This window comes from Leuciscus leuciscus, assembly GCF_965113295.1.
Source record: "Leuciscus leuciscus genome assembly, chromosome: 23".
Taxonomy (NCBI): Eukaryota; Metazoa; Chordata; class Actinopteri; order Cypriniformes; family Leuciscidae; genus Leuciscus; species Leuciscus leuciscus.
In genome coordinates this window covers 31352540-31367097 of record NC_138747.1, presented here as the reverse complement: position 1 = coordinate 31367097, position 14558 = coordinate 31352540, and the positions used below count along the sequence as shown (strand labels likewise).

Sequence of the window (14558 nt, the reverse complement as noted above, 5' to 3'; positions counted from 1 at the left end):
TAAATACACAGGGATCTAATCAAAGAAACAAGACATGACTAATGAGACCATGACTGATTAAGGTGTCCATGGCAACTAAGGCGGGAAAAGCATCAAAACTGATGAGTTGATTCTCAGTGAAATTGAAAACTCTTCACAACTTCTAAACATTCTTTCATTGTGTGAGCCTTCACAAGCAAAATGATCCATTAAGTGATAAAAAATCTGTCAGACATGTTATAATGCATAAATATTTATGACATGGATTGTTTGTAATGTTTGCTAAATTGACAAATGGCCTGCCATTGTAATGAAATAGGAATCACAATCTTACCAATCAACCAACCAATCAAGTTTGGAATCTATATATATGGGGTTTATATTTATGGTATATATTTATATATGGTATTTTTGAACATCACAGCTCTGAACAGCAGCAGCTTCATCAGTACTGTAGAAATACATTTGTATTTTTACAGTAAATTGTTTTTAGAAATGTGTTACATGTAAACTAAACATCTTGACATGGAAGAGCAATAGGAAGAAATGTAACTAAGAAGATATGTACTGTATCCTGTATGAGTTAGAGAAAGACATAATAGAGTACCGGTATGTAAAAATGAATGAGCAACTGAGAATGTTCAGTTTACATGTAACACATGTTTCTTATGTGACAGTGTCACAACATTGCTGCAAATATAATGTACTGTATAAATACAAATGTTCCTTTTGTTTTTGTCTACTACAGTGTTGACTTTTCCCAGTCAATTTTGACCTGTTCTCTGAATCTGTTTACACAGACAAAACTGAGATTATTGTGCAGTATAGAAAGCAGTTAGAGTCAACAAAAAACTAGGGGGAAAAAACATGAAATATATATATATGGCTCACACGATGACAAAAACACTTTTTATTTTGGTGTCATTGGCCAGTTTATTGACACAATAACTAGGTTTTGAAGCATGAATTAAATGTTTTGGGTTAGTTGGGGGCCTTAGTTGGTTAGCCCCTAGGGGTACATAAACTTTAAGCTCAAATTGTCACAACTCTTCGCTGGAACATCAGAACTCTATGGCATGTCTGCAAAACGTAGTAAAACTCACCTAGTTGGGGGCCTTAAGCACATTTCTGCGCAAATTCATCTAAAAGCGCCAAATTTGGCACAGATGTAGCTCAGGTCATACTGAAATGATTTAACTAGGGCGCCGGAGCCAGCGACTCTTGGGTCCAAGATGGCGGCCAAATCCAATATGGCCACTGCCCGAAAAGGGTTCCGACTATAACTTTTGAACCACATGAGTTACAAATACAAACTTGATATCTTTTTGACAGCTGCATCCGTGCCAAATTTGGTGCTTGTAGATGAATTGGTGCAAACAATGGGGTGTAAGGCCCCATACTACAGTCAAAACTGCTTTTTTGGACAGTGGCCATATTGGAATTGGAGGAATAAGAGGTCCAATGCACTGGGCCATAAATATTAACATTCCTATGTGTTTCCCATGACCAATTAAGCTGAAAAAGATATCAAGTTTGTATTTGTAACTCATGTGGTTCAAAAGTTATAGTCAGAACCCTTTTCGGGCAGCGGCCATATTGGATTTGGCCACCATCTTGGCCCCGAGGGTCGCTGGCTCCGGCGCCCTAGCTAAATCATTTCAGTATGACCTGAGCTACATCTGTGCCAAATTTGGCGCTTTTAGATGAATTTGTGCGAAAATGTGCTTAAGGCCCCCAACTAGGTGAGTTACTACGAGTTCTGATGTTCCAGCGAAAAGTTGTGACAATTTAAGCTTAAAGTTTAGAGAATGTTTCGAAAAATGTGCCAAAGCGATTGAGAAAAACTGTAAAAACAGCTGAGCAACTGTTAAACTACTAAATAATGTAGTTAAGTCAGTAATATGGCTACTTTACTTAAAGGCCAGAGTGTATCAGTTAATAAGACAAAAAAGTTTGATTTTTGCACTGCAGTGAATCTGTTGTAGATTCTTGCCTCAAACTAAATTTGTAAAGATGCCAAAGATGGATGGATGGATGGAGATTTTTTACTTCCTGACACTTTTTGTGTGTTTTTAGCGAATTACCATGAGTCATCTGAGTCAACCCGCAAGCAGTTTTCCTAAAAAGTAAACAGCCCAAAAACAGTTAAAGTAATGGTGGTAATTTTCCTTGTAGTTAAAATGCAAGATTGCATAAGCACAGCGTGAGAGAGGGCCGTGTGTTCAGTTAGAACTTTGATATATATAATTCAAAACATGTTAGAAATGTCCTATATGAATCTCCAATGTAATGCATTGTAATGCACGCACACGCACACACACACACACACACACACACACACACACACACACACACACACACACACACACACACACACACACACAGTAGGATCCAATAGTCTGAGAGCACTTGTGAAAATGCTGACGTAATACATTTAAAAAACAAATTTAAAAAGTAAATGTGTGTATGTTTTTAAGCTTATGCATTGTCTTTTTAGCTCAGTTCTCTGTTCGTTATCTGCTACACATGCGACTCATTTTAGTGTAAATCCTTCTTTTACTCATGTAGGAATTTTAAGTCAGAGTGTCTGTGATTTCTCTCTCTTCATGACCCCTTGGCCCAGGATTTCTCTCACAAGAGAGCAAATGAAACCCGTGGAGAGGAGGCGCTGGAGCAAATGGAGCATCTTCATCATGATTGAGAACATTAGTACAGTGGCCAGAACAGAGAGTGAGAGACTTTGCTCATGACTACTGAGCTTTCTGCCTGAAGTGGAAACAGCTTTGTTTCCGCTAATAGTAGCATTGATTAGATTTCCTCATGGTTACATTTTGATCATGGTAAGAGAACCAACACCACAAAAACGACCCCGATCACCCCTTCATGAAACCTAAACCTCCAGATAAAAAGTCAAGTCAAGTCACCTTCATTTATATAGCGCTTTTTACAATACAGATTGTTTCAAAGTAGTTTTACAGTGATAATAGGAAATTAATGCAACAAAGATTGTTTTGGCTGCACTAGAAGAAAATCATTGTAGCTTAAGTACGTTTTTAATTTATCCATTTCGTTTGTAAAAATCATGTTACAAAAATCCAAAATTATTAGTTATTAACTTTTAAACAACGTTTACACAACACCGTTTTCGTCTGAAAACAGAACATTTTAATGTGTTCTGGCCATTCATTTACATGACAACGGCGTTTGGGGGCCTGAGAACGCAAACTTTTGAAGCAGGTTTCAAAGTAGGCTACAAGTTTTTGAAAACAGGTTTTGAAAGCGATACGTTATAAACCGTTACACCCATTTAAACTTTAAAAACGTGAATGGTGACAGCGTGCACATGTGTATTATGTGTTTAGTCCATAGGCATGCGCGTTTGAATGCGTATGTGTGCGGCGCACGGTCTCTCTTTACACAGTGACATTCCCAATTATTTGACTGGCCTGCATAATCCAGTGTTTTTAGTCGTTTCCACCCATCCGTGTGAACGGGAAACATTTTGACAACGTTTTCATTTGTACAGAGGAAAAACGTTTGTCATGGACAATAAAAGCCTAGCATGCATCTTCTTTCAAGAAGAATATCTTTGAAGAACAGGTAAAGAAAATGCTCCATGATCTTCTCCTGTGGTCCCAGTTGAATAAACCTAATAGTTCCTTTTGGTTCTGTATCAGCCATAGGAGGCTCTACAGTAAGACTGTACCTCATGCTGGTTCACTGGACTTAAAATCAGGATACTGGCAAGTAGAAATGGGCAATGACATAAAATAAAAATGGCTTTCATAACCACTAAAGGGCTTACAGTGAATTTGAGGTGATGCTGCATGGCATCCGGGCTCATTCCTGTTAATGGAGGAAGTGCTGGCTGAGCTGTAAAGGTACAGTCTGAGGTAAACCATTTCAAACACTGACCAGTATGGCTATCTGGCGATAATGCAGAGATATTTTTTTAAAATTAAAACAATTTTTCTCCAAATCTTTGGCCAAAAAGTTTACACACATGCATGACACACAGATTCGGACTCTCAAAGCAATGATTTAACTGATGCTCTTAATTAACTATTGGCCTGGAGAGTTTTGGGCTTCTACGAGCACAAGTTTAATAAGTTGAATGAATGGAGGTTGATTACTCAATCTGCCTAAGATAGAGCTTGCTAGAAGCCATTGAAAAACAGAAAAGCAGAGTTCTTTCAGAGTTCTGGAAATACACCACAAATAACTGAATTATTTGTATTTGCTGAAGTAAATCACTTTCATTCTAGTTTGCAATATTTTTCACAGTGAGTACAAAGAACTTTTCCCCTCGGATAAATTCAACAGCTTATGTGTGTGTGTGTGTGTGTGTGTGTGTGTGTGTGTGTGTGTGTGTGTGTGTGTGTGTGTGTGTGTGTGTGTGTGTGTGTGTGTGTGTGTGTGTGTATGCAAGCATGTTTTCTTTTTCTTTTTCATTCATCAGAAGTTTTTGTTCATCTTATCTAATATATTGTTAGGTTTTCATTCCAGTCAGTTTTACTGAAACTACTGTTTATTTCTGGCAAAACCCAGCACACCCTAAGACAGATATTGTTACACTTTAGACAGAACTATAAGTAACTTTGTAACTACATGTCATCTAACTCTCATTAGAGTATTAGTAGACTGTCAGGTTCGGGTTCAGGTTAGAATAAGTTGACATGTAGTTACAAAGTTACTTATAGTCAGTAGAATGTCTAAAGAGGACCATCGAAATAAAGTGTTACCACAGATTTGTATTCAAAAGATGAAGCAAGGAGCTCCAGATGCAGTTCATGGAGTTTCTGGCATTAGGCAGATATAATAAGCTATTAAACTATTATACTATTTCCCTCTGATTATCTGGACAAACATATTTTTCATTACATCTTCTGTTGTGCTACAGATGAATAAATGAGAGATATCTATCTATATCTCTAAATAAAGTAAAAATGTAGTTAAAAATTTAGTTACTGTATATGCAAATTACAGATTTTTTTAACATACTGTATGTGGTACAATAGTTGTAAATGTTGCTTATTTATTTATTTTTGTTTAATGCAATTCCATGATGGTATTATTATGACTCTTATTTAGGAATTTAAACCTCAAAGTGTTTTTGGAGACATTTATTATAATAACACAGGGTGCCTAATATACTATAACAACAGAACAATAGAACGTCTGTCGCAAAAATGGGTTTTCATAAAGCAGTGTGAGGAACATGAGGCAGTGAGTTTGAAAATGAGAAAACTTTGATTTATCCTCTCCACTGTCAGATAAAGAACATATGTTTTTGTTTATTTCCTTTTCCTGCGGTGAAAGATAAACTGAGATGCTGAATTAATTCATCAGGTTATCACGGAGGAGTTAAAATAACTTCCAAAAAGCTGCCAAACCAAAACCCTCGTGCGCAGTTCCCCATGTGGCAGTGGAGGAAACATCCAGGGAAATTCCTGAGAGAAAACAGAAGAAACAAAGCTTGTAGAAGAAAGAAATCTGAATCACACTGGCAAGTTTATCACCAGCCGGTCCAAAACCACAGTCTTAGGTATTTCATGATGAGTGCAGAGAACTGGGCAGCAAACAGGCCGAAAACACTAGTATCTCTGGAATTAATTTATCTAGATGTGCTTATAATCATTACAATCCCTATTTAGTCCGAGTTTGGGTCAATATATCAATCGAATTCAGGTGCAACGTTTTATAATTGGTACTTTTAAGTGTTTTGTGCTTTCACATTTCTGAGCCTCTTTTGAAATTCTTTTGTAAAATGATTTTATAGTTTTGTTGGTTAAACAAACAAACCTTCCAGCATTTAATAGTCATGTTTTAAAAACTTGACACTACTTACAACTGGTATTAAGATCCGTCGCAGTTAGTCTGAACCGGAAAGCACTAGGTTTAACAGGATCCAACCACTGAAACCAGATACTGTTTAACCCCTTAACTGTGACCGTCCCGCTTAGCCCTCTTTTTTTATCACCTTTTTTCATGTCACATATTTTAATAATCATCAAAAATAAGGTGTTATTTGAAAGCTTACGAACTCAAAATTCATCCTGTGAAAACCCTTCTGATTTTGGATGTGTGGCCTCCTCCCCTAGTGGGCGTCGTCAGGTTTCATAGTAGAACAGTTATTTATAATCAAAACCTTTTCTAATCTTGACAAAACACATATCGACGGAAAGATCTGAGTCTCAAGGTTCCATATTTTGTGATATAAGTGATATTTGGACATACATTTATTAATTTGTTGCAGGAGAATGCAAAAAATAAATAAAAAAATTCAATGGAGTGTATTTGTCACCCAGTGGCTATTTGTGGTATTACGCCTAAACAAAATCTTCAATCTTTGTGACATCAACTTCAAATTTGGAACACAACTTGGCTTTGATTTTATAGTAATTTTATAGTAAAAAATATTTTGTGAAATATATATTTTATAAACAACAATAAATATTTAGTACAGTACATTGGATTTACAGTCAATTTAAACCACTACTTTTTCATACTTTCATTTTTTGAAGTGTTTTCACTTCAGCGATGATCTGCTGAGTGTCTTCGTTAAAATAAGACCAGGTCTATATTCCAAAGCATTCTTGAATTACAACCAAATAAGTTTCTATTCTCAAACAGTTGACAGTTAAGGGGTTAATGGGTTTACAAGCGTGATTGAAAACCAAACCAGCGAAGCTCAAATATTGGCCTGCACTTGATTTCATTGGTCAAGTCTCCTGTTAAAGTTCAGTTCTCAGATTCAGTTCAGAGTTCAGAAAAATCATTGATGGATCATATTGTGAGAACCAGTAAAGCTATCTATCAGTATCTACTAACACTATAGTAGGTTAAGGTTAGGGGTTAGTAGGTGTCTTTGTTTCAGTGTTGACCAGTGACATCTGTAGAATCGGTGGCAGGGAGAGTTTTCTGCTTAAATGGCTTGGGAAACAAATCCATGTTGTTATGAAGTGGGAGGCTGGTAATGTAAGTGTAAGTGAATTACCCTAATGTAGGTTTAAATGAATAAACAAAGACATAAATTGCACTCACTGAGTGGCATGTGGTGGCTCCAGAAAGCTTGTTATAAGGGGCTTTCGCACCGAAGGAACCTTTTCATAGTTCCTACACTCAAAAAAAGTATATGTTTGCTTTAATTAACTTTTTTATGTCAACAGGTTCCACATAACTGGGTTACGTTAAACAAACATAAATTGTTCATGTAACTTCAACATCATGGAATAAAGTAATTTAAGCGACCCATTTAAGGAGTCTCAAAGTACATTTTTAAAGGCTCCCTCATACAGTATGACATTCAGGTATCATATATTCATTCATCCATTAAGATTTCATTTATTTTAGAGACACACAATTGAATTGATAGACCATAGCTGGCTATTTACTAACAGTAGCACATATTAGCGTCTTAAATGCTAAGATTTACATGCTCCATCAGCCAGTTGAATGTATCTGAATCAGTCCACAGTCTAACAAAATGCTCCACTCTTCTCCACCCAATGTAATTTAAATGGTTTTAATAATTCCAATGTAATTGAACATTAAACACAATTACACACTACCAAGTCTTCCCCTTTTCTCATTTTCTCAAAAAAAAAAAAAAAAAACCCACAACAACACATAAAATAACACTTGATTTTAACATTTATTCTCTCTTACAGTAATTCAATCATATGCAAAGCATGCTGGGAACTAACAAGCACCACCCAGTTTCAGTTAATGCAACACAAATCATTCATGTTTAAATTTTACATATATTTAAGCAGATTGAACACAATCAAATTAAGTTAGGACAAAATGTATAGCAATTGTGTTGCTCAAATTCATTTTAATTAAGCAATTTGAACAAGCAGCAAAAATCTTTTTTTTCTGTGAACCATTGGCGGAAATACCCGGATTTTGGCGTGTTCACACCACAGGAACTAGGAACGATTTTAGTTCTAGGAACTCCTTTTGAAGGAACTAATTTATCTCCTTCTTCAGAGTCGGGTCTAAACCAGCGCAATAGGAACTACCAGTGACGTTAGTGTTCACTGATTGGCTGAACGTACGCGAAACACCAGCACCCGCCATTTAAAAAAAAAGCAGTGTAAACACACAGATTATAGCCTATATATTTACTCCACAAACTAACTCTACGAACATGGAAAACAGTGATAGATGGACCTCTCAACCTTTACACTAAAGACAAAATCCAACACGACTTTGAGGGACCAAGAGAAACATGATTATGTATTTCTGCTCAGCAAGCGACATTGGACATCAACCACACGGCAAACGCTAATACCTTTTCATATACTGTCTACTTTCTGTGTATAGCAGTTCTATCTAATAACGTATCAGACTGGACTGTTAGATATCATCAACTAATGGAGAATGTGAGCGCTGTGTGCTCATTCTCTGGCATTCTCAGCGCCATAAAAATAAAAGTCACAACAACAAGCGCAGCTCACGTCACTTCAGAGTTCCTACTGGCGGTGCGAATGCAACCAGGAAAATGTTCCCTTGGGAAGCTTTATCTCTCGGGGAACCACCGTGGCTAGTTCCTATTACTAACTACCTAGAACTAGCTGGAGCGAAAGCCCCATGGACCACTTTGTAACGACAGGAGAGAACACACCGTGAGAAACACTCTTTTCTCCAAGGCCCTGATTCCAACTGGTATTAAAATAAGTCTTCGGTGATCTGATCACACGTGGTCATAAAGGAGACTTGGCTGACCAATTGTGTTTGGATCTCGTCGAGACCCTTCCCTCCTTAGCTGTGGTCACAATATCCATGGCTCTGCAAAAGTTCACCGAAATCCAGACATTTCAATAGGAATCCATGCGTTCGGGTAAAAAAGGGTTCCCATACAGAACAAAAATCTGCTTAGTTACTTCTGTGTGAGCTGTGCTTCATACTTTGCTTACTGGCAGTGGACAATGGACATGAAATGTCTGCAAATTAACTAATGTGACACCTTTATTCCTTCAGTCACACCCTACATACTTTTGTGTTGAGAACAAATACACTTGGGTAGCACTTTGATTTGAAAGTCCCTCTTAGAGTACTAACTATAAGTAATTTTGCAACTACATGTCAATAGCAGAGTATAAGTAGACGGTCTGCTTAATATCTGATTACTCTTTATTTTGTTTGTCCCTCAACAGATATTATACTGACTATAAGTAACTTGGCAACAACAAGTCAACTTATTCTGCTAATCCAAACCCGAACTAACAGTCTACTAATACTCTAATGAGAGTTAGTTGACATGCAGTTGCAAAGTTCTTTATAGTTAATTAGTCTGAAGTGGACTATTGAAAAAGTTCAACCTACACTTGAATGACTTGAATGGACAATGTCATGTTAAATAGCTTGCAAGCAACCTATGAATAAAGAATATAAGGGGGGAAATTGCGATTTTGATCGTAATCAGTGTGTTTTTGTACCACGCAGGACATTTTGAATCCTCTATTTTGGTATGCTTCCTCATGACTTGTCCCATATCGATTGCACAAGTGGTCACATGCGTGTTAGCATACCTGGTTTCAGAAATCTGATCAGAAAACCTTTTGCACCACGTTGGGGCCTAAAGAGACCAGGTGGGATTTGTCTCAGTCAAAGTGCGGAAGGTCTTACTATGACGAAACCATTCAGGAATTTCATTCCATTCCTTAAACACATTCCTTCTAATTGGATCAGTCATGGATTAACCCTCAGGCAAAGAGAGGTTCGAATACGCCACCTGATCTGTTCACTGTTGAGTGGAATGGCTACCTTGCCTTTCATTTATATTTATTCTTTAAAAAAAAAAGAGACCCCATCTGTGTATGGGGATGGACAAATCCTGGTTACCATAGTCACTCATCACTTCTGTGGGAAAATGAAGAGGAAAATCCAACAGATTTTACTATTTGTGAAAGAAAAAACTATTTCGCTTTGAGCAACAAAAAACGGTTAGATTTAAAGAAATGAGGTAAATAAGATCAGACTTGAAATACAGCAGGAACAGCTTAAATCGCCGACAATGTTCAATAACTCAGTCAGATGCAGTTCATATAATGGTGTGGGAAAAACAATCCCATCAAACAATCAATTACATTTATTTACTTGTTCTGAAACGCAGAAGTTCAGATGGTCAAAGGTTGACTGCTTTAGGAGAAATATGGACGAACAGCTGTGAGGAAAGGTAAGTGAGATGGGCTAGCGAGTAATACATGACTAAAGCTGTGATGAGTTATTAGCATGATGATGACGTGGTCATGTGATGATTTGTCTTCCTCACCAGTTCGGCTTTTGAGAAATAAGGTATGGTTTAACCAGCTGTTGGGTAAGATCCTCCTCAAGTTAAAGGAGAACTTCAAGAGTTGATTTCATTCACCCCTGATTTATTTGTATTAACAGAAAGAAAAAAGGATTGTTATATACATTGGATTCTAAAAAATGGCACCTAAAAGAGGTTAATATAGTAGGCCAGCTTTGATTATGTAAATGATTTAATGACACATCTCGGTTATCTACTGACTTCCTCAGAATTTCCATCCGCATGTCGCTTTGATCTGATTTCTGCACTTTGCTTTATGACGAACCTTATGATGAACCTACGGGTCGTGGCTGAGAGGGTAGAATTGCTCTCAGATGTCGCAGGGTTAAAAGGCAGACGAGAAATGCATGAAGTGATGATCTAACATCTCCAGCAGGATCTTCAGACAGGGTTTAGACTAGATTAATGTGGGAAATGAGCAGACCTGCAGGCTGATTTTTTTTTTTTTTTTTTTTTTTTTAGCTGAATGCATTTTTATGATTTAATGATTTTCTTTATGCATTAGTGTGCTGTATACCTAAACAGAGGAATACACCCAGCTTAACCCTAGAATGCATGAACCATAAAACCTACACAAATATATAAAGGGGCTCAAAATGACCCATAATGGAATGAATGGTTTTCAAAAAAAAAAAAAAAAAGTTTTGATATATCAAACATGTTTGTTTGTCCAATTTCCTTATATATGCCTTACAAAAGTGAAAATGAAATGTATTGTTCTTAAAATGCAGTTCTTAACCAACTTTAAACTACTTTAGATCTTCAGTAGAGCATATTCCAGTCTGAACTCTCCACATTTCTCATAGACCATGTGAAAATGATCTTTTCAGACAGAGACAGAATATTTCACAAACGATTTGCAGCATTCTAAGCATATCTTTTGAGCAGAGTTTGCTCATATTCCTCTGTCAAGCATGAATGTGTGTAGTCCCAGCCAACATTTCCATGTGGGTTTTTGATGGTCTGTCACTTGGGCCCTCCATGGGCAACCCAAATGGGGCCCAGAGAAATCTGTCCATCGGCTCCACATGGGCCCCATGGATGTTAGCCCAGAGGGGTCAAGATGGGTCCATGGGCTCTCAGTGGGGCCCATTTAGAGGTTCATTATGGGCTTACATGGGTCCCACATGGGTGCTAATAATGGGGCCATGGTGGGCTACACACAAAAACCTTATGGGGCCCATTGGTGACCACACTGCACCCACAAATGGGCCCATTATGTTTTTTGTTTTTTTGGGACCAAAGTGGGTGAAAAGTGGGTCCCATTTATTAACTTAAAGATTTCAGTGGGTCACATAATAAGCCACTATGTAAAATTTACTTTCAAACCACTTCTACCTGACAAAACAAAGAATTCCTAAAAAAAGCCGATTTTATGTGGAGCTCAATATATTTTAAATTACCTGATAAAATATCACAACTGTAAAGAAAATGACTTCAACTTGGAATGTGTAAATCATGTGTTTATTTATTCATTTGAACTTCAAGATAAAAACCTCTTGAATGCATCAGGATAAAAAGCTCTTATTCCTGAGCCTTTACAGACTCTTCAGCTTAAAGAGTAAAGAAAGATAAGACACAGAATTAGTAATATTCAGCAAACAGCATAAAGCATTTATTCTAATGCAGTTTCAAGACAATACATATTACTGACAAAAAATATATATTTTTCCCCATAGGAAATGACTATGGCCCTTTATATGCATTATTGGGGTAGTGTTACAATCAGTTTGACCCCCTTTATGCATTCAAGGGTTAATTGTTCTTTCTTATAAGACATATTGTTTGCATGGTCTACCTGTGTTATGATCTTGTCTTGTTTAGTTTAATAGCTTTTCCTGTTTGCCTGAGTTCTTGTTTCCAGTCTGTTGCCATAGTTTCTAATTGAGTTGCACACCTGTTTCTTGTTCTGTTGATTATCCTTGTGTGTATATAAGCCATGTGTATACTATTATATATTTTGTTAATATTTTGAATTAGATCTTTTTTTAATATGTGGTTTTCATTTAAGTTTAAATTAAAGTTTCAGTTATTTTTGTTGTAATTTTTTGTAATTTACATGTCTGTCACATGCACGTTAGTTTGGACTAGTTATGTTTTGTCGTCACCTGCCTTCGTCACTCATTTGTTATCACGCACACTAATCATGTTCAGCTGTTCACTCATCAGTCGCCATCATTAACACGTGTGTATATGTTCAGTTCTGTTTCAGTGTCCGGGATCGTGTGTGTTGCTCTCTGTTCGCCTCTCTGTTGGATCACTAGTAAAGAAACCATTGTATTGGATATTACATCTTCCTCATCTCTCTGCCAGCAACCACCCGTGACAATGTCCATATCATTTTTAGTTTTACGCACTTTTTTAGTAAACAAAATTAGATTTTTTTCTTTGCAACTAGCTGATATAAAATAAGTATTCTATTTTGTTTTATTTAAAAATACGTTCATGTTTTTAATAGATTTTTTCATTAATAAATGTTTTTAATATTTATTTATTTTTCAACAATAATAACCCGGACTGCAGAGTCAAGGTTTAAATGTAAACGTATTTAATTTCCTTATTGAATATAGATCAATATTCTCCTCACAAAAGGGTTTCACCACTTATTTGTTTAAGCTTTGTACTCCGGTCATTAGCCAAGCTACTTTTTACTGTCAAACGTGAGTCTCTTGTGCATTCCTCATGAGGAGTGTGTGTGTGTGTGGTGAGTGTCAGTGGCGGGTAATGGAGTTTCTTCTCCAGCTGTCTGTGAAGACCGGAGACACCTCATGGTCTCTGAAGGTATCACTACAACTGCTGAAGGGTGTAACCTCTTACTGGACGTTATTATGAAGTTGCAGTGTTATGCAGATTTCAGATAAATTTGGTTTATGTGTGTGTCTCACTGAACCCATGATTCTTATTGCCATCATAGCAATCTCAAAAATGCGAGTGCAAATCGTAATCCAAGTATTAGTGTAAATCTTTAGCTTGCCATTTTAGCAGATGTTTTTTGATCCTGAGACAGTCCTTCTCAGGTTAAAGGATTAGTTCCCCTCCAAAATGAGAATGTTTCATTAGTTATTTAGACTAATGCCCTCCAAAATCTGCATTACTTTCATTGTTCCATTGAACATAAAAGGTGAACTTTTAGGTGAATGCCTAGCTCCTCTTTTCCATCATGAAAGTGAATAAGGACTGTCAAACTCTAAAATGACAACAACAACAAAAAGCATCAATAAAGTTACTCAGCAAACCATGACCTAAGAAGATTTTGCTAACATTCTCATTAGGTTATGAAAACATTATTTCTGAAATTTCACTGAACATTCAAGTTTTAAAAACGTTTATTTTTGTTTATACAAACATTAAGGGAACATTCCATTTGATCATTTTTTCAGAAAGATAAAATTATACATTTAAGAACTGACTAATGTTAATTAGGAACATGCACTTATTAAAGGGTTCGGGTTTGGTTTGGTTTAGGATTAGTTGCATCATGTAATTATGCATGATTTACTGATATTACTACATGCAACATGTGTAACAAGGACACTGTAAAATAACGCGTTGCCATAATTTTGTTCTGATATCATTTTGAAAACATTATTAATGACCAGATAACTTTGAATGAACATAATCTTACTGGAAGATCGTTTGTTAATAACTTTTAGAAAACCTTGCAAGAACGTTCTGAGAATGTTCACTGTTAGCTGGGCTCTTGTCACTTCTATTCTATTCTATTCTATTCTATTCTATTCTATTCTATTCTATTCTATTCTCTCCAGTCTTCTGAAGAAAAATGACTTAATAACACCAGAAGACTTGGACTATAACGCACACTGGTGATTTTCACTGGCCATCAAGAATCATATGGACTCATATCTCTGATTTTTTTCGGTCATTTTGGAGTTTGACAGCTCCAGTCCCCATTAGAAATAAAGAATGGTACTACTAATGCCTGTGTAGGTCTCAGTGCTCTCTGTGTTTCTGCAGAACCCTTGCTGCTTATCCAGACGTCAGTATTAGTTATCATCCTCTGAGTGATGCAAAGCCCAAATATCAAGATGTGTTATCATTGGCGACCGAGACCAGGATGAAATCACTTTATGGTCAATTATGCATGTAATGTAAGTTAAATTCAGCGTGAATGTAAATAAATAAAACCGGACTGGCCACACAAGCAGTCATTGATTAAAACCTTGCAAAAAGACGGAGTTAAAATCATATTGAACCACAATCTAAACCGCCATTTAAACAGCAACACGTGATATTAACCTTC

At 36.6% G+C, this 14558-nt stretch overlaps 1 long non-coding RNA gene across 1 annotated transcript in view; it reads left to right on the top strand.

Annotated features, from left to right (window-relative positions):
- The window catches only part of LOC309488400, a 204459-nt gene that overhangs the window by 19301 nt on the left and 170600 nt on the right, over window positions 1–14558 (top strand). The window lies entirely within an intron of this gene.